This window comes from Botryllus schlosseri, chromosome 3 (assembly GCF_051294905.1).
Source record: "Botryllus schlosseri isolate E-star chromosome 3, Bs_hap1, whole genome shotgun sequence".
NCBI classification, from domain to species: domain Eukaryota; kingdom Metazoa; phylum Chordata; class Ascidiacea; order Stolidobranchia; family Styelidae; genus Botryllus; species Botryllus schlosseri.
Genome location: NC_137238.1, coordinates 29,544,379 through 29,567,195, shown reverse-complemented (window position 1 = coordinate 29,567,195; position 22,817 = coordinate 29,544,379). Strand labels below are relative to the sequence as shown.

The window sequence follows — 22,817 nt, the reverse complement described above, 5'->3', positions numbered from 1 at the left end:
CTCATAGGAAGTGTATGATGCAGACGCTTCCAATCTATTTTGAGTCATCAAACGATATGAACTTTCACCGAGTTACAGTAAGTCGACCAGCGCGATAAGCCTATACATGTTCAGTGTTCACGATTTGCACGTTTGAACTTTCCTCTAGTTTACATCCGCAGATTATAGGCTTGAAATATATGATTTTGGAAGTTTCATGATGGTTAAATTCCCCGAAGCAACGAATTTTCATGAGACACGTTCGATGAGTCCAAAGTTCAAACCGGCGTACGATCGAAGACGATTTTCGGCAGTGATCTAAAGCTGGTGTGCTTTTCATTGTCGTGTGTTGAAATGTAGCTTTCATCCGAACCGATTTTACTAATACGAACCTCGTACTGAAGTTTTCTTTAAGGTGAACACTGAACACTGGTATAAAATTCTAACTTCAGCCTTGTCGTCGTGCAACACGTATGGATGAATTGTTTCATCACTTTTGTCACGCTATAGTGAATATCCGGCAATAACCAGGTAACGACGACTGCGAGGTTCCAGTATACACAGTCGCCACATGTGAGAATGTGCGTACAGTGCAGGGATTTGCAGTGAAGACAAATAAATGGGAGACTAGGAGACGAACATGTGTAGCCATTTGTTTTAAATGCAACCCTATTACGCATGCCCTTGAATGTACATGTGAGAGCGCAACAGCGAAAACTAATCTATATTTGTCTAAGACGGGGTGGGCAAACTAAAGCCCGAAGGCCGCACATCGTTCCGTGCGGCCCGCGAGAGTATAATTAAACTTATTAAAAATATTTATAAAACGCGTACTAAAAATCGAATTATTGCAGGGACTTGATTAAACTTTTTCTCAGTATATTCTACCATGATAATACTAAGGCAGTGGTTCTCAAACCGGAGACGCACCTCCTTGGGGGCGTGAAAGCATCTGGAAGGGGCGCGAAGCTGAGCTCGACTGAACATTTTTTTCGCGACACACGCGATTTGCTTCTCATGGCCACTGGACAGTTATTCATCTGTATTTAGTCTGAATTTCCTAAAACCTCTCATCCACAGTCGTAACCTCCCATGGCATCGAACCATGCGTTAGGTTTGCTAGCATCCTGCTGGTTGCGTTATGTAATATGACGATAATGGGGTCGCGAAATCTTTTACCATCATAAGGGGGGTTACATGGTAGAAGCGTGTTCGAAGCTAACATGGTTATGGTGCTGTCAGCATTGTGTGGTCCAAAAGTGGAATTAATAAATCTATGAACAGATTGCTGCTCACAGATTTAAATGTCAATCTTGTTCTAAGAATCGGGACGACCGAATTTCATCTCGTTAGTTTTGACAAACTGGTTAATGGTTATTGAGGTCGACCAGCCTATGAAATATCGCCACTGTTTCAGACGCGTGTACCATATCATCAAAGCAATGTTTGGATTGTTTTAAATATGCATATATAATATATTCATGTCCTCATATGCATATTCGTTTTATTTTATAATCCCAATTTTATATAGCCATAGCGCGACCCGCAAATGGATTCAGATGTTGAATGCGGCCCGCGAGCTCAAAGTTTGCCCACCCCTGGTCCAAGATGTAAAGTGAAAATCGGGAAAGTTTATGAGTTCATTTTGTAGAATGGCTTGGGCATACACCTTGACATATTGTATACTAGATTCATGGCCGAACATCGGTGTATTTACCAAATTTCCATCAGATGGTGCAATTTTGGCCATTGGTACATTCTGCCATCAAATTTTGCTTTCAAATCAATTTTGAACGAGTCTAGTTTGTCATTCGTTACGGAAGTATACATCCAAGGGATGTGCCCTACTTATATTCGTGGCTACTTGGGGGTGGGGACAACACCGAATCCACTCCTGCGAGATATCACCGGTGTATTAGTGTATTTGACTCGTTTTCACCGGTAGGAATTGACGCGAAAGCAAAATTGTGTACCATAAACTATGGTTTACCTGACAATATATGTCGTGAACACTTTATCCCCTATTCTTTATCCCACCGGGAGCTTGCGTTCGAAAATGACATATTAAGCAGAGTGTCGTGACGGGCGCATGTTCGTTTGATTGTCATAGTTGCAGCAAAATATATACAAGAACTTGATCGTAGCGGACCATATGTTGCCGAACTCACGTACAAATGATTGATGTCGATATGAGGTCATATCTTGAATACATCCGCCGTTGGTAAATTTCCCGAACTGAAATCAGTACACGTCATATTATCCAGCGATGCAGATGAAACGTGTATGGTTTCATGACCTTTACCCTACTTCAAACATCAATAACGTAACTTATTCACTGCCAATATCTAAATAGCCTATATCATCCGCCTTAGGCGGGCACTTTTACTACACTAATCATTTCGCCATGTCGTATCGCTAATTCGCTATCATTTCTAGACTTGTCACCACCACCTAAGCTATGCGGATATTCTACTACAAAACCCTAGTTAGAGTGAAAGTGTGACCCGCGCTAGGATATGTCAGAAAACTATACAAAGACATGATTATGTGCTTAGTGTGAAATAACCATTGCTGTAGAGCAGCGGTTCTCAACCGGGGGTCCACGGACCCCTAGGGGTCCGCGAAGCAATTTCAGGGGGTCCGCGAGACCTCTAAACTTTTAGAATGGTTGATAACCTAATTTTTATTTTTATTTTTTTAATTTGAGAAAGCATAAGGCAGTTTCGCACCACAACTGCTAAAACCTCATGACTCATATCATCATAATAATCGTCTGACTATCGCAGTGTCGAAATTCATTTTAATTGCCAATTTTTCAATAACCTGCTAATAGAAACATATTTCTGTTTAGAGACGCTTTGTTGGGGTTTGTGGAAAAAATAAAAATATGGCGATAGTAACGTCAATCAGGGTGACTTCGTAATATCTGCGAAACCTTCTCGATTTGAAGTTGTCAGTCTCATCAAATTAGTGAACAGTGGCTTGAAATAAAAATTTCCGAAGCATTTTCCTAATTTGTCCCATTGCCGGAATTGAAACCTCGCCACCAGACCCATTATATCCTGTAATATACATAACCGCTATTTGAACAGCTTCTTGGAGGTACAGAACTTCAATATACGATTGAATAGTATATTCATATTGAAATGAACCCGAATATTTTCGGCTGACATTCGTCATAAATCGGACATTGATATACCAGCTCTTAAAGCTTGGCTATCAGATTTGGTGCATTCTTATTGAGGATGCCCTATCGACAAGGCTGGTTTTTTGATGAACATGGAGTGTTTCGTTGCTATCAAAGCATTACGCTCCAACCCTGTCATTCATATCACCAGTTATATTGGTATGCAGCCTTGTCTTGTTAATGTTTAATTGTTCATGGTCGAATATGTTTCCTCGTAAATATATATATGTAAACCCGAACAGAACAAGTCGTTTCATGACAGTCTTTCTCAGGTTGGAAAACTTGGATCCATTCTTTGGCGCATTAAATTTGTCTATACTTTTAGATTAGGATTTCACTTTGACGGTAGAAACTCTCTGCGGGTCGATCAAAATGCCGTCGCGGGCCGAATCCGACCCGCGGCCCGTATGTTGCCTGTCCCTGCGCTAGATGCTGGGCGTGATATGTTCATAAAATATATGTTTCCTCATTTTGGTGCCATAAATGTTGCGACCACACCAAAAGTATCTTCGGAAGCGTTATGCGTTAATATTGCATTAGCCTCCATCTATCTTTACGGAAATGGTTTCCGGCACTCCTCGTTCATATCAAAACGACGACGCGGATTTTCAAGATACGACCACGTACTTCAAGAAATACAGCAGCAAAATTAATAAAATAATAAAAGGCTACCAATTTGTAAATAAATAGCATCATGTTTTTTTCAAGAATAATTATTATTATGCTGTTTATCACAAGCCTACAGTTCATATTTGCACAAAACAGATGAAGGTTGCACCATAATAGAGCTAAAATTGAACTAAAACTTGAGGGGGTCCGCGAGAGTCCGTGACGGTCAAAAGGGGTCCGCGAAGCCAAAAAGGTTGAGAACCACTGCTGTAGAGCAACGGTGAAACACCTTTTTGCAGTTCCAGGCCGCATTTCGATTACATATACAGCGTATAGCAATATTCCGGCGTACAGTATTGTCATGAAAAGCGTCTAGTCGCGCTGTTTTCTGAATGAATTTTGTTCATAATATTGATAGTATCACAAGGCATATATTATTGTCAAACAGTTATCTTTTATCTTTGATTCGTGAGACCGACACAAGTCAAAGATGGTATTTCTTAATTGGCCGTATCATTTTTCTCGGTGGTTTACATTTGTACGGTGGGGCTCAGATTGTGTAGACACCAGAAATGAGCGGATTTGGAATTTCTAAGTCCTAATCCAATCCAAATCCGAAACTTCAAATCCATATCGAAAACCTAATCCATAACTTTTTCATTTTATAGTCCATATCCAGTCCTAATCCGATTCTAACTTGAAATTCAGAAAAAATGCTAATTTATGCAAGGGAGTGATTGGAAGGTTTACTGTCACAACCAACGATTCTCTTGATTTAAGATAACTTAGCATAGGGCCGCACCTCTCATGTTCATTTGCACCGAGTGAACCATAGTGTAGTGTACTATAAGTACATCAAGAACTGATGTTAATAAAGTGTGTCGCAATTCGCCACACGACATATTAATCTCCCAGAAAATCGGTAAATCCAATCCTAATCCGTTCAGAAAAAAATCTGTAATCCTAATCCAATCCAAATCCGACAAAATTTCACAAATCCTGTTTTTTCAAAACCTAATCCTAATCCATGCTCATCTCTGGTGGACACTACCATCCATAACCCTAACTGTATATTTAAAGCGATATATGAGGCCACACTGAATCGCGCGCGGTGCCAATAACATTTTTGAAGTTGGATTAAAGCGTGTAAAAAATTTGGGAGTTGATGTTGAGTCTAATAGGATATTCGATAGGTCTACTTTGAGAATTTTTACATTAGTTGTGTGAGCGACATAACATAATATATATATATGACTTTCCATTTTACATATTATGCGACAGCTGTAGCCGACGTAAAACATGTGCCCATGCACGATGTAAAGTTTTATATTTGCATTTGGAACAATTTCCAAGCATTCACTGAAGTGGCTAGAAGACGCATTGTAATTTCCTGCATTTTATCCTAACTAATCCAAGACAAAAAATGCTCTGGATACTCTGCTAACATTGGGTCGAGGAGAAATCGAAATACGTTCTGTGGCCAAAGGAAGTTAAATGTAAAGGACGCAACACCTTTCGAAGCATCGATGACTGTCATGGATGACAGTACAGCGCATGGCTATTACATATCGACACAGTCACTGATCTTATACCAAACCTAGGAATATCCGAAGTTTGGAGGATATATCTAGCTCGAATCAGATATTATTAACTTGGATATCAATGTTCAATGCTTTCTGGGGTTCTTCAATATTGCATAGCACACACGATCCGTGATTGCCAGTTGCTCTGAAATGAACATTGCAATGAAGGATATCAACATAGAGGGTCTCTATACGAGCCAGTATATACATCTACAAATCTACATCCACGTAGCTTACAATATTTGGCTTTTTCCAATCCCAGTGCGACGGTATAGCTTCATTTAAGACCAATCTGAATAATTTCTGCGCCAGGGCCGTCAGCTGTAACATCTATTTACTAAACGCTAAGAAATTGCTAGTCTTTATTCAGTTGCCCAACCCTGCAAACATATGTTTCACATCTATCAGTAGTAGGGTTACCATACGTCCTCTTTTAAGAGGATGTGTCCTCTTTTTTGACTTTTTTGAAAGTGTCCTCGGATGACGCCCTTTTGTCCTCTTTTTTTGAGATTTCTCCCTCTTTTTTGAAAATTCAGGTCATATTTAGAGTAAAATGCGAGTGATATGCCGTAAATTAGCACAGAAGTGACGCTCCGGTTGGGCGAAAAGTTGACCTTTTTATAATTTTTTAGTCAACCACCCGGCAATGTGGAGGAAGAAACGGTATTTTGAGCTCTGAGCGGAAAGTTGATCTTTTTTTAGTCAACCGATCACAAAGTGGGAAAAATTCACCGATTTTTGAGAATTCTCCGGTTTTGCAAGTCTCAAATTTCTGAAAAAGTGTCCTCTTTTTAGATTTCCAAAATATGGTAACCCTAATCAGTAGGTAATCAAACTGTTAATCAAGCAGACAACTAATCATCTTCGAGCTTCGACGTCCTCATCCTGTCACAATGTGTTATGTTGTGATGTAAATAGATTTCGAACCCAAATTGTATCGACATCGTGTGATAATGTGAATAGCGTATAGGGACTTCTATGCCTATCTATTTTCCGTCACGTAGTCCTATAGAAAACCGTACTATGTCAAATGAATTCTTCGTCTTTTCCTGGTTAAGCTAGTATTCTCAATCCAACTAATACGAGGCGGCGTTCCGGTAGCGGGTTTATTTATGATCGCTAGAGGTAGGCCTACACAAAAAAATGCATATATAATTGTGAAACATATACACCCGGCATAATCGCATAATCATAAAGTTTCGTGTAACACTGCGATTCGATGCTAAGACTAGGATCACATATCAGTACATCCAGTTATTCGAGTAGTTAAGAAATCAAGAGTATATATATACCGGTCCATCACTGCGACACGGAAAATGGCAACATAATAGTAGAATTCAAAGTGAAAGTTTGACAAAATTGGGTCTCATATTGTAAAAACTTGTAAGTGAGTAATCGACCACAATCGGAAATGGGCTGGCGAAATACGAACGGTCGTGCGTTCATATTCGTACGTTCGGCATAAAAAGTGTAGTTTTGCGATGAATAAAGTATTTGTCTTGAAATATACAAAACAATATTGCTTCCAAATCATTTTCACGACCATATTCTTGGTATAATATAGGATCGTTTAATCATCCAAGTTTTTTCATAACTCTATAGTTGATAACCCAAATGTAGAAATGCATCATATTATGTTTTGATCATAGCCGAACCGAAAGACGTAACCCACGAGTTTATTTAATTTGCGTTTTCCTTCAAGTATTCTTTTTACGGTTGTACGCAATGAACCCGTTCATCTGGTGCTGACAATACGGTATATCGTTGGACCTTTAGCTTTGTTTGTCTCACTTCGCGATAGGATATAAGCAGAGTTGGTCAGCAATGAAGTAGGCTAGTTTTAGCTTTCGCAGCACTCCATTAGGTTTTGAGTATACTTGGAATATTTATTTAAATGGTTATCTTTTAGACTAGGCTACTTCTACTTGTACCTATTAATTTGTTTAGGAAGAAAAATGAATGTTTCGACTTTAGATTTTGAAAAGTATAAAGCAGTTATGGGATGTGCTTGCATCATACTTAAGAGTGTCATTATAACTGGGCAAATAGCACCGGTATCATTATGAATGAATATATTTGCTAACATTGCCACTATCTTTTATTGTTTAGTGTCATTGATCATTTCACGTTAGTCAAGAAGATTATCTGCCGAAAGTATGCTACCCACTCAAATCTAGTTTTGTAAGCTGCTTAACTCATTTCGACTTGCACTTGAAGTAGTTTTTATATACATTTGGCAGGGTTGTAATGACTCGAGTCACGATTTCTGGTGACTCGACTTGTACTCGAGTCATTGTGCCTGACCCGAACCAAGTCGTATGAATCGAGACTAGGACGGCCAAGACAGATATTACATTGTAACTTCGAAGAATAGTAAAGTCACCACATTATTGGTATTTCGTCTATCAGTCTTGATACTTGGAAAATAGGGCCAGAAACTGTTAGAACTGAGGAAAATTACGATAGTATGAATGCGAGCCGTTCAACATCACTCGAGCAGAGTTGAAGATTATGGGTTGAACCGGACTGAAATCAAAACTGAACATTGAACACAATGACTTGGACTCGGACTCAACTCACAACACTATGACTGGGACTCAACCCTCTACTCACTGACTTGGACTCGGACTTGACTCGGTGGTGAATTCAGTCGAGTCAAAACTATAAAAGTGAGATTGACTTGTGACTTGGCTACAATCCTGGCTTTTTAAATAGCTAATTCTTTTCAATTGAATTGAAATTTAGGACATTACTTCTAGTTCTACTAAAGTGGGACCATCTCTGGACATAAGTGGAGGCTGATAGCCGACACACTCACGGAATACCTGTTATTTAAATGCAGATCGCAGCAATATTATTTCGCCATTGCATACATACACCTTATTATCGTGTCCTTCAATTTAGACCAGGGGTCGCCTACTCAAAACGGGTCACGGGCCGCTTTTAAAAATTTCTAGAGGCCGCGGGCCGCATGACTTCAATATCGAGAGAACAATAGGCAATGACGTTTAACAACCACGTTTTGATAACTATACGTCAGTACAACGCTGTGCTCTCTTACACGGGCGACTTACCGCAATAGAAATAACATTTGATTGAAAAATACAAATACAACAAAACTTATCATGATCATCAATTTCATCATATTTTGAGCTATATGAGCAGCGCACGATACCTGACAACACTCTGCAGTAACTAAACAGGGGTGGCCGACCTTTTTGCTATTGACGGCCGCATTTTGATTACTTATGTAGCCTGCGGTCGCATTCCAGTGCTCAATCGTAATGAACTAACTGAGGGCCAAATACCCACGTTAAACTGTCCATAACCATTGCCGGTACAATCGGGACTAAACTATGTACTCATATCGGCTTTCTATGCGCACCGCAGCCGTGCGTACCCATGTTATGAACAGCCACAGTGATACGCTCTGTAGCCGCGCGAAGCGCGATAATTTTTTCACATCTTTGAGTGAATTTCGTCATTAATATTAGTATAGTTTGACATATTACTGTCAAATATATATATCTTGTCTCAGCCCATGTGCTCAGATTCACCGGTAGATTAGATTCAGGGGGTGTCTTCGAAAATTTAGGAAAGTATTTATTGCTGTGCTGCATCTTCGGGTAAATCAATTGATATTAGTCCCCTTTGCTGCATGCTGGTAATTCTTGACCTCCCATCAGGATTATCGGTATAGTAGAAAGATATTGGATTCGCTCCTACGTAGGCCTACCAGAAACAATTTTCCTTCGTGATGAGAAGAACACGATTACAAATTGGTATTCCGTTATGGAACGCATCACTCTGCTCTGCGGTTCACATCTGTACAGTGGGACTCAGATGACAAAGGACACTACTATATTAAAATCGAAATCAACTCGCATTGAACCGCGCGTAACGCGAAGAAAATTTCAAGAATAAATTAAAGTCTCTCATTAATTAGGCAGTCAATTCGTAAATTCAATTTGCATATTGAAGACCGCCAACACATCATATAGTTGAATTAAGTATCGACGGCCGCATAATTTTTCTTTACTCTCGCAGATTGGCTACCCTGGACTAATGAATAGATTTTGGGGTTAGCTAGACACGGTATTTGCTGGAAAACTATCGCCTCGTAGACCATGGTCTTTTGGACAGCCGAAATCGTTTTTCAAGCGTCTCGGTCTTGGCAGTGGTGTGACATTGCTCATCAAGGCAATATACCCATTCAAATCATCACATTCTTCCTCCATGCAAAGATATTGCCATCGCCGAAGCCGTATCAGCTAGTGAGGAATAGTGATAGGGGGCACAGGAGAATGACTTACTTTGAACAACAACAACAATTATATGTTTGAACTGAAATCAATTTCAGCATTTCAAAATGCTTAACAAGCGTTCGTTCGAAATTTCCTGAAATCAGGTCGCGAGCCGCAGAATATGCCCTCGCGGGCCACCTGTTGGTTACCCCTGATTTAGACTGATATACTCTCCGTCTGTCTTCGACGCAGGCGCGTCAGGGTCCGCGTTTGTCGATTGACTAAGCGTGGACGGCAGAGGGAATTGCGGTCGTTGGGCGTTCGGGGCCTGGCCATGTTCTATTAGGTTCGGTTCTACATATTGGACAGGAGTTGCTGCTGATGGTGTTGCTACTGGTCGTCGATTACAGGTATTTGGAGTTCGAGCGGCTTGTCCTGGCGCTGGAGGATTTCTCAGGTCGCTAACAGTCCATTTCGAAGTCGTGGTAGCAGTGCTAGACAAAGCTGAGATTGGTGCCACGTAGCCAGTGTCAGTAGACGCGAATGGCGTCGCAGTGTTACAGCGGTTGTGCGCAGCTAAGCTTATTGGTACGAATTGTGAATGTGGCGATGTTGTCGTCGGTTGATTTCCGAATCGGTTATTTGAAGACAAACTTGACGGCGGTTGCACGAACCCCGCATTGCGCGGTGCATATTGTGAATAAGGCTCTATTGTTGTCTGCTGATTTCTGAGTTGGTTACCTGATCCCAATCGTGACGGGGGTTGCATTAACCCCGGATTTTGCGGTACGGATTGCGGATATGGCGACGCCGGCGTAGGCTGATTCCCGAGTTGGTTATCTGAGCCCAAACGTGACGGGGGTTGCATTAACCCCGGATTTTGCGGTAAGGATTGCGGATATGGCGACGCCGGCGTAGGCTGATTCCCGAGTTGGTTACCTGAGCCCAAACGTGACGGGGGTTGCATTAACCCCGGATTTTGCGGTACGGATTGCGGATATGGCGACGCCGGCGTAGGCTGATTCCCAAATCCGTCACTTGAACTCAGAACGGGCGGGGCTTGCACGAATCCTGTATATTGCGGTTGAGAGTACCCCGTTGACACAGTGGTTATGGAGGTACCGTGGTCGTCGTGACAGCAAATCCGCGCGTATGCACTTGTCGCCATCACCAGCACGAAATGTATTAAAGCCGTGCTAATGTGAATCCAGACCAGTATCGTGGACACACGTGACGATGACGCCGCCAATATAATGGAGGTTATGATCGCCGTAGCGGCAGCAGACACACTGATGATGCTAAACAGCACGTTCCATATAAAGAGACAGCTTGCGTCCGTTTTTGTTTTCGATACTATCCTCGAAATGCCCGTGAAAACGACAACAGCTCCACAGCACAGCCCGAGCGAGCTTTTCCAGGTAGATGCATATCTTGGTTTTTTGGAGGCGATTACCATCGCGACGATTCCAAGAATGGTGGAAATTAGTCCCAACAAGATCTCCGTTGCTCCCATGTTACGCAACGCATTTACATTACTGTTCGAATGGTCTTCCTTCCTAGAAGATGCGGTATTTGAGACGTACGTCACAACTTGAGGGTCCATCGTGGAATTTTATCGAAGCTTTTGTGGCACATTCGTGTCCCGGGTCGTTATCATACTAACTACTAATAAAAGTAGAGCTTTCTATAATGCGAAGAGTTAATCCTTCAAGTTTTATTGTCCAGTATGTGTATCGTTCGAGGTAAACGAATATAACGGCAAAATGTTAGACGGAAATGTATTTTTTACACTTTTTGCATAGAACCTGATATGGGAACTGGCCAAATATTGAATATAGTGATTTCAATGTGAAAATATAGTCTCCGATTGCAACATTGTCTATGGTTATCTTGAAGTTTCACTTGGTTACCAGTGTCATATGGAATCCAAATTGCAGCGCACACTAGCGATTTTCATAATTAGGAATCACATTCTATGTCAATATGACGCCACACTACCAATTGATTGCCTTGTTAGGATGCTGCAGTTTTGTGGTGATGTATTGTAACCAGGACCAAAACGGCATTTTGTGAGACCCCCTTAAAAAAAACGCTTGTCCCCAGGCCCCATTTCGCCCCCGGCACATTTTATCACTGCAGTTTACACATATCATCTTTACAAAAAAGGACTCTTACCATAACGACACTATAGTCTATAGTAGCCGATATCGCGATCAACAAAAGAGTTCGAATAAAGGCGAAAGCGTGATTCACCTGTATATTTTATCCTCTTACGATGAACATTTGGATTCTATACGCTTTATTCACTTAAACGATTTGAGGCAAAATCGCGCATAATGCCTTATCTGCATCTGCCGCGAACGCCGACTTCCAAGTTCACTTGTATGAATCCGAATTTTCTGTTGGAGTAGCGCTGTGCGAAACGGTAATAATCGATTTAAACTACAGTACCTTAGTTTTATTCTGACCAGACTATTGGAATTTCCGAACTACCTGGGTTCAAACTAGAATATGATATATCAAAATGCAGCGTTACAAAGAAAGTGGCTCGGTAATCCCGACAGTACCAGGATGTAGAATATATCAGAATGAAAATAAAGACTGTCGGATTACAAACTTTAATATTTCCCTATCAACAATCAGGAAAATGTATGATTGATCGATCAGAATAATTAGTTTTATAGTCTTTAGCGACAACTATACCCGATATAAATCCTTTCTGTTAGACATAAAATATATGGAGATGTCGGGAGTTCCTATTCATTCGCGAGTTGACTGGAGAACGGGAAAAGCAAATGCTCATCACGAAACTGGTACAAGAAATACAATCATAAAATGAATCACTTCTTTCATTCTGGTAGTATATATCTTCGAGAATAAAAAATGCAGTCGATGTATGTTATGAGACCGACTAATTAAGAATAAGTGTATTCGCGTGTTTTTTAATCCATTGCCCCCTCTCAGAAATCACGACCCTGGAGTGATTCCAATATCACCGAACTCAAGCGAATCGCTTTCAATGCTACGCTCTGCATATAGTCTACACTCCCATTTATTCACGCGATTTCCCGAAGCAGGTCATATCGCTAACGTTAACGAATAAGAGAGTTTCGAGATTGCTGACTTACTTGAATGAATACTCGTCACCAAATTGAATATAATGATGACGCATATTAATAAAGCTGACATCAAGATTGCAGTTTGGGCGATAGCTATTGTTCAGTAGGTCATAAATGGAGCTGGGCTAAATATGGTACATAATTTATTCCACTCGAGTCTTGAGCGCCGAGTTGAGTCGTGGACTCGACGTTTTTGGGGCAACTTCTAATATAATAATAGTTACATGAATCCCTGCTCCTAAGCACGTGATTCGCGTGAGCGGTGTCTTATAAAAAGCCTAGAAGTGGGCCGTGCTACAAGTCGGTAAATACGGAACAAAAAATGAAAAGTAACATCCGGGTGTAAAATTACGAACGTAGTCTAAACACCATGAATATCAAAACAAGCAAACAACACGTCATCAAAAATAATTTGTTGTTTTATCGACTGAAATGACTGTCTCTTAGCACTTTGCGGTCATGCTGCTGGTGGATAAACACTTCATAAATATATATTTATAGAATCTTCGAAACCTTGTCCAATATGTCATGTTCGTACATCTTTGTTGGTGACCTCTGACTGATTTGTTTTGAGGACCAGCAAATACAGGGAGTCATTATTTTGTCGTGTATATTGCTTTCGTATTTTCATGTTTTTCCGTGGTTTCTGCGACTCATGTCCACTTTCTCTCCGAATAAGTTATCGTATTGTGTGATTCTGCTATGAAAGATTAAATAGATTGGATTTGTATTACAAGGACGTCGCCTGCAATGCACTAGGAGGCATATAACGGAGGAGGCATGTAACTGGTGTCAGATGGCGGATTCATTTGAGATTTCTGTGGCGCATATGCACTGCACACCATGGAGTTGAGTACATCTAGAATCAGCAGGAAATGATCGTGAATTAACAAAGCACTGATTTAACAAAGCTCAGCAAAAACTATATACAAGGAAGTGCCTTGCATTGAAACTTCAGCTAGCAGAAAGCGATGGCAAAATACCAATCATAGCAATCAATGGCTACTTTGATGTCAGCCCCGACGAGGAAAGCGCTACAGCATGAGGAAGCCGTAGCCCAATTGTCATCGAAGTTTCTACTGTGTATACGTCAAAACAACCAATACTTCATTGCTACCAGCATATATCGATGCAAACCAACACGGCACAACAGTAGGGTTACCATATTTTGGAATCGGGAAAGGAGAACGGCTATTTTTGCTGTGAAATATGGTGAGTTGACTAAAAAAAGATCATCACTTTCGTTCGACTCCCGATTCACGCACTTTTACTAAAATTTAATGGTGTTGACTAAATAAAGGTCGTCGCATTCAATCGAAGCACGAAATTCTCGCTGGAACGTCTGTTTTTGCTATTCCGCGTCATTTGTGCCCATTTCCACTAGAATCTGCACATTTTCTTAGCTGTAAAAGCTGTAAAGGAAAACGAATTGCCAACAAGGAGGACATTTAGACTTCCTCGGAGAACATTTTCAAAAACCTGTAGAAGGAGGACAAATCCTCACAACGGCGGACGTATGGTAACTCTTTTTGCAATAGAAAACGATTACCGATCGATCACAAAACCAGTCGGTCAGACAATCAGAAGGGCTTAAAAAACAGGCTACAACCAATCCCGATCCTTGATTCGTGATTGTGCGTCCATTCATCATATGCTACTTTTATACTTTTAAACGCTTTCAGCGAAATGTTACGACTGTCCTGTCAACAATCACCAGGCTAATCTTGGGACGCAGCGTATTTAATATATTCGGAATTTTGGGCAATTGTGCACACACAAATGTGAAGACGAACCTTTGACGTCACAATGCTAATTGCAAACAACTGCTGCACGCCTACACAATGTTTGTATGTTGTTGTTGTTGTTGTTGTTGTTAGTATTTTAATATGGTGATCGGCTTCTATGGCCTTTTCCGCTTGTTCTAAAGCAGCGGTTCTCAACCCTTTTGGACATGCGCCCCCCTTGGCGATGGTCAACAAAATTGCGCCCCCCCCTGACCGCCCCTGCACTTATCGTCGAGTCAAAAGGAGCACATCATCTAATAGTATCTTACGCCAAGTTTAAATCCGCATTCAAGTTGTTGAGTCTTTCACATTTCTGACAAATTTCCCCCAAACTTGTTTGAAAATAACAAAAAACATTAAACAGGGCATCAATATATTTCAAGGTAGGTTGCACTGAGACTAATCCTAATGCTGGTAGTGACTACTACCATGCCAAATTCGATCAGTTTTGTAATTGAATTAAATTGTGTTAATTTAGGGTAGCTTAATTGAGGGCGAAACCGGGCAATCTATATTGCATCTAAGTCTGTCTTAGGCAGTGCAGTTCGCCAGCTATTAACAACAGCTACACAGCGCACCGAGCTTTGGGCTACTGCCAAAGCTATGAAGTAATGAATGACTTGCACGTGGAAATTGCTCTAAATTTTCAAAGAATATAAAAAAAATGCTCAAAGGAAGTTGAAATCAGCCTACACTCCGTTGAGCGCGGCTGCTAGAGTTGGTATTTGGCAAGCTTTCTAGAATACGACATAAGTTTCATCTTCAACAATCGTCTTCTCATAATGGCTGTGAAACACATGTTTAAGTCACAATTTATACAGACTTTGTCAATTTCTCGCCCCCCCTGGGAGTATCCCGCGCCCCTCCCCCCCAAGGGGAAGGGGGCGCCCCCAGGTTGAGAACCACTGGTCTAAAGGGTTCGGTGACAGTTCGTTAATGTTTGCATGTATGTTATTTAGTTTTGTAGATCTTACAACCACGGACCCAAATATACCATTCATGTCTTATCAGAATTAGATAACTTCGCGATGTACCATTTGGGTCTATTTCAGCCAGTACGGGCTGGTTGTGTGAGCCCAACTTAAAATGCTATTCACGGTGGCGATCAAAAATCCAATCAAAAATAGATATAAATAACCATCATTTACTCAAATAAGTCCAATTGTAATCGCAATTATGAGCTAACGGTATATTCCTAGAGTTGGTTAAGGCCGATTGGATGCTTCAGCGACAGACAGTGGTTCCAAATCTTGGGGCCGTTTGCCTTTTTTCTGGGGAGCGCGATGATGTTGAACGTAATCAGCTTCCTAGGCCGTGGGTAAGTTTGGGCAAGCTGAATTTTTAGTAATCAGCTTATTCAAGTTTTGAGCTGGGCCACGGAACATTTTCAAGTTGGAAATGAGGTCGCGACCACAAAAGGTTGGAAATCACCGGATGTGCAACCGTCTGGTGCATTTTATAGTAGCCTAATATATGGAAGAATCAATATTATTGACAGAATTCATTCATAAAATTTAACAGCCAAATGCATCTAGTAAGTGCCCAAAAAGTTATATCGCTACTGCTACTTATGGTAGGCCTAAGATCAGTGCTTTTTTTGGGCGGACGGGAACAGAAAAAATGTTTTTTTTTAGACCTGATTAAAACACACAATCATAGATAGCCGAACCGACCTAACGATATAGGAAACGACCCGCCAGACGGTTTCATCCGGCCCATGGAGAAATCTATTGCAGACCCTAGCAAGTAGCAATCACCAGAGCTCGCATTACTGCTGGCCCAATTCATGACCTATGTTCCACTCCATTGCTGTATACAGTCGATTGGCAATGCTTTGTTAGTGTGACGTCATATTGGCAGACAATGTGTTATACCTCATTTTGAAATCCGCTAGTGGGCGCTACAGAGTGCCCGGAATTTGCTTCACAAAAATATGGTAACCCTAAACTCGAATTACTTTGAGGTAGCTAAATGATTGATTAGGACTAATTTTAGGTTGCTGAATCCGATTCTGTTTCCAAAATTACTCTGTCTCTATCGTTTTTTGCTGTGTATTTTTCTCATTTTAATAAATTATTCAACTTTCGGCTTTCGTTAGTGATATTAAGGTTGGCGTACAGCAGCAGCAGATCAAATAATGTCATTGAAATTATCTATCATGAAATCTGGTGGTTGTAGTACGAAATTATAGAGTTTTCGGTGAACTCGATTCCAGTGGTTTTCTATCTTTTTTAATCAGGAGTTGTTTTCGACCCATAAAATTACTCTGGTCTACAAATTTCAAATAAACTTTTGCATACAAATTTTTAATGATTGATGAAGGCTGATTTTAGGTTGCTGAATCTAATTATATACTCAAAATTTCTCTACCACCTCAAATTTTCTCTGCGTGTATTTTTCTCATTTTCATAAATTAATCAAATTTCGACTTTCGTTTGTGACATTACGGTGAGCGTGCATCAGCATCAGATCAAATATTGTTATCGATATCACCTATAATGACCAATCCTGGGTTGTTATAGAACAGAACAAGAGAGATTTCGGTGAACTTTAATCCAGTGATTCTCTTCTTCTTTCAATCAGGCCGTCTTTTTGACCCATAAAATTATATGTGGACTCTTCGTATAGATCATGGTTAGTAGCTCCATACTTAATTTAGGTCCCAACGTTATCTTTATACATCTGTCCTGCTGAATTAATCTATCAATGCATTTTGTGACAGTACACTGATATTTCGGTAAACACAATAGTTTCCAAACAATATATAGTATTATATGATATAGAATTGTTTACTAAGGCGCATGACTCAAGTATGTCACCTTTTAAATTTGTATTGAAACATTAGGACACATGATGTCTACTTATCTAAAGAGGAAAGTACTTTTCCTGATAACTGGAATGAATTTATCAACATTAATCTCCGCCTGTATTTATCATGCTAGTTATTCTCCAGTTTCCATATACTGACATTTTATCGAAATCGAGGAAATCCGTTTCTGAATTATTTTTCTTTTGCTTTATTGGCGTGTTATAAACGGCTTTTTTAAAATTGCCAATTAAAGACAACCGGAGGAATGGAGACTGCTTGCTGACAGCACAACTCGAAAGTTGTGTGCGTTATACATCACAATACAAATACCTAAATATACATCTGTTCTAGGACAGTTGATCCGTCTCGACATATAGGGCTTAGTGTGGCCTACACCAAATAAGATGTTTTATATGCTGGAACAGAGCCAGAGATGAGCATCGGTTATTTTCTGGTGATGTTTTTGAATGGTTCTGGGACTTTGTGTTACTGTTTTTCATGAAAACACCCGTTTTGAATATAAACACCTTAACATTTTTTGCGGTTTCTGATTTTCCGTAATATTTTTCTTCGAACCAGAGTAGTTGATAGACGTTGCTACTCAAGTAGAATAAATACCACCTTACATTTTTACTCAATTACAATTAGAAGTACTAATTTCCAAGACTCTTCAAAAGTACTTCAAGTGGAAGACGTAACGAAAGGTCTCCGAAGTACTAAAAGTCAGTAAGTCCAAGTATATTTGGTCGGGGAAATGTGGTCGCATACTTTCAGCAGTTAGTTGGAGGAGGCTACATACTAATTCGGAACTTTATCTTCTCGGCTGCGCAAACTGTCTATAATAACACTACACATTGGTAGAATATTCGGAAATATATTCAGTTACCATGCTTCAGGGCAGGGTTGTAATGACTCAAGTCATGACTCGACTCGAGTCGCGATTTTCTGATGACTCGACTTGAGTCGAGTCATTTTCTCAAAATGCGGAAATGACTCGACTCGAGTCAATCTGTGTACTCAGTGTGTATTGACTCGACTTGGACTCGAGTCATTGCGCATGACTCGAACCAAGTCATTGACTCGAGACTCAGTCGGCCAAGACCGGCATTTCATTGTAATTTCGAAGCCAACACAGTATTGGGATTTCGTCTGTTGGTACTGGTACCAGACATGGGGTGATTACGATTACTTCTGAATGACGCGATTACGATTACAGCAAAATCAGGAAGTAGTCGATTACGATTACGATATCATTGGAAAGTAATCACGATTACTCACGATTGCATTTATTTTGCATCTTAGAAGTTATATTGGATGACAATATATGGATTGCGCTGAAAAGGCCTAACGAGATAACAACTTTCTTTGAAAAAGATACGACATTTGCTTGTTACGTTATAAAGTACCCATTGCTCATTTTATATTGGACGATTTATCGCAACCAACGATTTGCATTCTTTCCAGGTCCACAACTGCCACACCCCAAATATCCTAATAGGGTGGGGAGCGAGCTCGAAGGGGACTCAAAAGTATTTCGTATAATAACACAAATTATAGACTATTTTCGAGAGATTTTACGAACTTGAAAATTGTCTACGAGCATCGCGATTTAAATGTCTCTAGATAGCTTGATTTTGAAATACAGAGCCTACGTATCCTCCTTAAGAAAAAAGCATGCATAATTTATAGTAACAGGCGTTTAGGTGCGTCTCACGCAAGTATTTCTTTTAGTCTGCTACGTTTTGGCCACAACAATATCTTTTGATTATATAAAAGACCAGAGGTCACGAATTAACAACATACCCTAAAGTAATTATTGCAACCTACCAGATCTTATAAATATGAATTACGTGCTCCCAGCTCGTCAGGTAAATCTGGCCATCGGGGACTGAGATAGGATTAAAAAAGAATAGTAATATAATGAAATTACCAATATTATTGACGGAATTAAATCTTCAACTTGAAAATTAACTATCCTATGGAGACCCAAGACCAACGTTTGGAGTGGAGGACGAATTGATGTTTTGTCCTGATTCTAGCTACAAGCCACGATAACATTGTATATAAGCCGATGGCTATGACGGCAGGTCCAAATGTTGAGTAAAGAATTGTGAAATAACGATTGGCGCCCGTTTCAAGCAGAATAATATGAGTATAAGAGAAAGTGAACATAAAACTCTGCCTTCAACTTAATACAGATAATGTAATGCAAGCGGCTATTACGAGAAAAGGTTCGGTTATGATATATATCAGCAGCTGTTGATTTTTAAAGCTTCGTCGTGGAAACTGTAATGTTTTATTTGACGAGTAGGCCACAAAATTTCAAAGCTTTGTCCGGTGTACGTTCGTACTGCATAGGCCTACTGCTCGCAAAGCAGCAACGGTCAAACTGTGTTTAACTAAGCATAACAAAACATCAATACAAAAGTTACTATATTTAACTAGGCAGAGTGGTGATCCTGCTGCGAGGTAGTGGCGCCTGGAAGGTATTGATAACCTTATATACAGCACGGTGAGTGTTCTTACACTCGCACTAATGTACAATGTACAATGTACATCGAATATCTCTATTCACCATGTGTGGATAGCTGGATAATTCTTACGCAATGACGAGCAAAGCTAATTGGCCACTTCTGACGTAATAATGAGCAGTGGCATTTGAAAATATGACGTTTGTGCTATCACTAACTGGTATAATCCCCTGTTCACCAGTGTTCAGTTTATGTCATAGTCTTGTACAAATTAGAAGTAATCGTTCTTTCACAAGGAAATCGATTAAATATGGGAAGTAGTCGATTACGATTATTTCGTAATTTTCTCGAATGTAATCGATTGCGATTACGATTACTTGAAAATGCTGTAATCGTCGTCATCGATTACGATTACTAATCGCGATTACCCCATGTCTGACTGGTACTTGACAATGCGACCAGAAACTGCTAAAAGTGAGGAAAATTAGTATATTACACTGTCCAACAAAATTAATTTTTTTTAGGCAGACCATGTGAGATCCGTTTCTGGGGTTTTTCAGGTTGCTGATTACGAATATCACATTAGTTTTGTCAGATTGGCTCTTTATCGGAAGATATTTATACCCCTAAAAAAGCCCAAAATTATTGTATTTTCCCTTTAACATTTCACTTGGTTGGAAGAAAATCGTAGTTTTTTCTAATTTCCTACTGCGCATAAATAGCTAACTGACTATGAAGAAGACTCATGTCATTTTCAGTCATTCTATCAATATTAACAGGACATGATGTGAAATATTTATTTGTAAAAAAAGCAGTTTGTCAAGCCTAAAAATAGTACATTAGCACAACGGAAATACGCATTCTCTTGTATCCATTGGTCATTCTACCAAGATTAAAGAGGAGTATAAAGCTGCACAATTTGCCTTGAAAGGCTTAACTACAATACCCATATGCGCCTCATTTCGTTTGACTGGTAAATGGATAATTTTCCACTGAGTCAACAAAATGGGTGGGTATACCTAGTAACCCTATCAAACGAGAAGCTTAAATATGGTGTCGGGTATATTCGAATACCGATGAAAGATTCCAATTTCACATTAACAAGGAGTTCACTGCCTGTAATTTTTCCAAAAAGGGAGTAAATATAACTTTTTAGATGATCACAAAGCATCCAACTACAAACAGTTGGTCCGAAAATTCGTATCTGCATATCGAAAACTTGAGCAGAAAGATGAGCATGAAAGTTCACTTCCTGTTCAGTCATCCTGATATATTTCCTAATCTATCCGTGAGAATGCACGCTTCCCGTGAAAGCAAGGCATTAGGCCTACCGGATGAAATTTGCCATGCTGAGGCGAAAACCAAAGTACGGCAACACTGTAGACTGCAGTGGTAGGGAACCTTTTTAGCCCGAAGAGCCATATTGGCCTTATTTTTTCCAATTTTATTTCCCAAAGAGCCATACATGTCAATCGGCTGTTACGTCACAATTGAAAATTTCTGACGTCATAGGAGCACTAATTCGAGCTCACTACATGAGATTCGTCGTGTGCGCCACATGTTCTCTGTAAAAACTCGAACTAATCATGCTGGTTGCCTTATTTGAGTAATGAGCATGCGAAACTTGAGTTACGAGAACTTGGGTTCGCCACGATGCTCCTTTTAAATCCGAGAACCCATGATCACATGCATAGGCGCCTAGTTACGGGGTGGCGGGGTGGCGCTGCCACCCCATGACACATTTATGGGGTGGCGGCCACCCCATACAATCAGATTAAACGCCCGCCGTCTGCGATTTCAAATCATCAGCGCTGCCAATTCGCGAGTCCGTGATAGCGCGTAAATGCCAACTATTTAACTTTAACGGATACACGCGCGAATAATTGAATACGCAGCTTCGTTGGCGACGACGAACTAGCTTAAAACGTCCCAATAAATTGTAATCCGTGATTAGTAGTCAGACAATCGAAGCGACGTCGATTTCGACACGCTTGCGCTGAGAAACACCATCTTCTTTCTCGACTAGACGAGCGAATTCACGTTCTCCTTCTCTTAATTTAATTGTATTTGTGCCCATATTCGTTTACAAAATAATTCCTGAGTTAGTTCCGTCGTAGTCTCTTTAATTGGAGGCTTGGAGCGCGAGATAGGACAGTGTGCCTGCGAAATGAAAGTCATTCCTGCGCAAAGTGCGCATATTTATTACTCTGACAAGGCTTTGCCAACTTTTATTGGGAAATGCAACAATCCAGCTCAAACGTCGTTATGACGAGCAAACAATTGTCGCGATGTCAGACTTGGAAGCCCATTGTGCTATACGCAAGTTGAGGGATTACTGATTAGATCGCGCATTCTCGTTTGCTATCATCTGTAGGCTACTAATTCTTGTCAGCTTAATACACTCGTATTCCCTCGGTGTCACTTGTCAGTGTTTGATTTGTTATCAATACTGCGTATTGTGCAGTGCGCGGCGTTGAATTACGTTGTCAAAATTGATGCAACATGATATTCTCGGGGGCTCAAATTCTGAATTTATTCGATTAGTTTGAATGGGAACCTTCTATGTTCCGATAAACTTAATTGCTGGACGGACTCTATCTAGCGCTTCCATATCGCGGATCGAATTTCAAACCTTTGGGATATGTATTTCTATTGATAAGGTCGCGGCATTCGCCCATATTGCCCTTACTGCAATAACACGTGGATGATTATAAGCGCACCACATTACGATCAAATTCGACTGACTTATCGGGGCATACGTAGGCCTAGGCCCCGGGCTGATATTAACCAGCACGTTGTCGGGATAAAAAAAACCAGGTGCGTCGCCAGGGAGTTTCTCATTTATAACTAGAAATCCCGCCTTTTTGAAATGCCAATTCACTAATTCGTATTGTCGATGCTGCATACTGCAAATTAGCGAGGATCATTTCTATGCAAAATGGGTCATCGATATCTCATGTGCCCTATCGTCGGTGGTTTGATTTAGCGCGTCCGCAGAAACACTTTCGCCAAACAGTAACAATCTCTGAGTG

General features: G+C 40.4%; 1 protein-coding gene across 4 annotated transcripts in view; it reads right to left on the bottom strand.

The window, feature by feature from the left end:
* Nucleotides 1-22,817, bottom strand: part of LOC145435023 (baculoviral IAP repeat-containing protein 2-like) — a 406,058-nt gene that overhangs the window by 282,097 nt on the left and 101,144 nt on the right. The window lies entirely within an intron of this gene.